Below are 3,508 nucleotides of genomic sequence, written 5' to 3' on the forward strand. Positions count from 1 at the left end.
TGTAGAATTAATATGTGTCAATTTAAAGCAAAAATTAGAAGAAAAGAACAGAAAACTCAAGGAGTTTTTTTTTCATAAATGTAAAAAGGAAATATTGACAGCTGGGGGAGTACGCTGAGGAGTTTTGCATTTTGTGTTTCTTTAAAAATTAAGAAATAAAAACATTTACATCCTGATATGACTTCAGAAGATTTGAAAACACACACACACACACACACACACACTTCCAAAAATAGAGAGGACAATTACCATAGAATTCCCTTGATTGAGAAGAAGTAAGATAAATAATGTTTCGTTTTGGATCTGAGATAGAATTTTCTAACAGTTAAATTTGAGCTGTGTTCCTACTAGCAGAATGAAGGAAAACTGGACAGAGATGTTGGGGTGAAAATTTATGGAAATTTTCTCTTGGTTGCTTTTGTTATGTCTGTGAAGTGAAAAGCCAAGTCATTGCCTGAAAGTGAGCATGGGTTCAGAGTGTAACTAGGAGTCTAAGAACAACAATATGTTATGGGAAGACTTGTTCCAGAGAGTGGAAGGATGAACTGAAAGGTTGTAAGATTGCAAGACAGCTTGAAAGAGCTGTGGCAGGTTCATAGTCAGGGAATTCAAATACCACATCCCCTGAGCCTTTACATTTCTCTAGGTGAGGAGTAGGTGAACAGATGTTGGAACTCAAACTGAGACTTTTGACATGTAAGAATGAAGAAGTCAGAGTTTGCTGGGTTGGACCAACTATCAATAAATAAAGAACACTCAGTTCTTTTTCTCCATTAATACTTGATGTCTTTAATATTACATTATCCCATGATAACTTTATTTTCACTTGTGCTTTTTCTTCAGTGCATTTGACTATCCTTTAATTGTTAACCATTTTGTTTCATTTTGTTTTAGACCACATGTATTGTAAAGAAAACAAACACATGGAGATGCACTCTGTCTTGTTCTCTCGTGTTATTTTGTGTGCTTCGGCTATAGTTTGGATCTTAAATGTCTCCCAAAGGTGCATGTGGCAAAGGCTAGTTCCCAGCCCTTGGTGCTATTACCAGGTGAAGAAACCTTAAAGCAGTATGTATCTGTGTGTGGGGGGTGTGTGTGGTGCTGGTGGAAGGTTTTAGGCCATTGAAATCATGCCCTTGACATGGTCTGTAGAACTCTGGTCTCCTCTCTCCTTTTTCTCACTCAGCCATGAGGTGATTTGGCTTCTTCTGTCAGATCCTTCCGCCCTGATGTACTGTCACCACAGGACCAAAGCACTTTGGCCAATCAGGCATGGACTGGAATCTCCCAAAAGAAGAACCAAAATAATCCTTTCCTCCTTAGGAGTTGATTATCTCAGGTGTTTGCTACAGTAACAGAAAGACTAACAATTTTCTTGCTGTTTCATTTCCTGTTTTGTACTATCTTGCTCAAGTCCTCATATTTCTCACAATTGGTTTCAAAATTATAACTTCAATATTTATCCTCTGATGGTTTCAAAATGTACTTGATACTTTGTCTTCAATTATATTAAAAATAAAGAGTTATCACAATTCTTCCTAAGGTAATGTGAAAAATTTATTACTTGAGTTTTTCTATCTCCTTTCTTTTTGCAGGTGTTTGTCTCTTATATTAAATGTTCACTGATATGAGATTTTATTTTTGCATCAGGTGTTTGCTACTACATTTTAATATTCTACATAAGCTAGATTATTGATAATTAATTTTACAGTTTATTGCTTGTTACTTTAAAAATGGTACATTTCTCATATCACTGTTGTTCACACAGAGGCTCCTAAACTTTGATGTACACATAAGTCATGTGGGATCTGGGGAAATATCAGGTACAGATTCAATAGTTTGGACAAAGCCTGAGATAATCCATCTGAAATAAGAGTAGTTCAACTATCTAAGGGTCACAGCACTTTCCCTCACAAGATTTCGTTCTTATTTTTTCAGAAAGATGTATTACTCAACAACCTTAAAATGAACTGTATGTGTAAGAAATTGAATTCAATGAGACTTCTGAATGAGATATTTCAAAATTCATTAATTTCTTGTTTCTAAGAAATATTAACAAAGAGACCACCATAGGCCTAACATTCTTCCAAACATTAATGATACAGCTATGATTATTATAGGCATAATTTCCATGTTTATAAAACTTAAAAGAGAAAGCATCCTAGAAGTGAGCAGGTAATTATGCAGGTGGAAAGGTTTTGAGGCATTTGAATGTTATTTAGGAGGTAAAAATTGCCAAAATTACTTGTATATTAATCTTTGTTTTTTATCAATTCACCTAGCTTATTATTTAAAATTGCTATGTATTTTATTAATTTCTATGATCACTTTATATGATGCTGAAAACAACTGTCACATTTAATTGAATATTTTCAAGTGGTATTTATATTTAACAAATTTTTTAATGTTAGGATCATTTCTTTTCAGTACAGAGTATTAAAACAAACTTCCCTTTTTCCAATATGTGTTCCACAAAACTTTGTTGAAAATCATTTGCTTGTAAGCTGGGTGTGGTGATGCAGGTCTGTCATCCACTGGGAGAGTTAGGAGTCTGAGGCAGAAAGATTGCAAGTTCAAGGCAAGGCCAGGCTCAGCAATTTAATGAGGCCCTGGTCAACTTGGCAAGACCCTCTCTCAAAATCAAAAAGGACTTGGAATTAGCTTAATGGTAAAGTTCAATCCTGACTTCAATCCTCAGTACAAAAAAAAAAAAAAAATCAGTTGGCTGTAGATTTGTTGGCTTATTTCTATGATTTCTATTTTGTACAATTGAGCTAGGCAATGATTTTTATGTCAATACTATGCTATTTCTTTGCTATAGCTTTGTAGTGTGTTTTGACCCAAGGTACTATGTTGTCTTCTGTTTTGCTCTTTTTCCTCAAGATTGTTTTGATTATTCAGGGATGTTTTGCGGTTCCAAATAAATCTTAGATTTTTTTTTTGTTAGTTCTATGAGGAATATCATAGCTATTTGGAAAAGGTTTCTTTAAAACCTGTGATCACTTTGGGTAGGATGGACATTTTTACAGTATTGATTCTTGAAATCCATGAATAGGAGATGTCTTTACAAATTTTTGTGTTATTCTCAATTTATTTCATCAATGTTTCATAATATTCATTGTAGAGATATTTCACATTTTTGATTAAACTTATTCATTGGTATTTTATTTATTTTGGGAAAGGGATATTGTAAATTTGATTGTTTTCTTAATTATTATTTCAGATAATTTGCTATTAGAATATAGCAACACCACTGATTTCTTCCTACTGATTTTGTACCCTTCAACTTTAATGAATCTCTGTGTTAGTTTTAATAGTTTTTGGTGGGATTTTGAGGATTTTCTATTTTGGTAAAACATTGATATTTTTTATTTTCTATTTGGTCAGCTTTTATTTCTTTCCCTTGTCTGATTGCTCTAGATAGGACTTTCAGAAGTATGTGGAATAAAAATGAAAGTAGACATCCTTGCCTTATTTCAGATCTTAGAAAGCTTTTAGCATTTCCCCA

The sequence above is a fragment of the Marmota flaviventris genome, chromosome 1 (assembly GCF_047511675.1).
Source record: "Marmota flaviventris isolate mMarFla1 chromosome 1, mMarFla1.hap1, whole genome shotgun sequence".
Taxonomy (NCBI): Eukaryota; Metazoa; Chordata; class Mammalia; order Rodentia; family Sciuridae; genus Marmota; species Marmota flaviventris.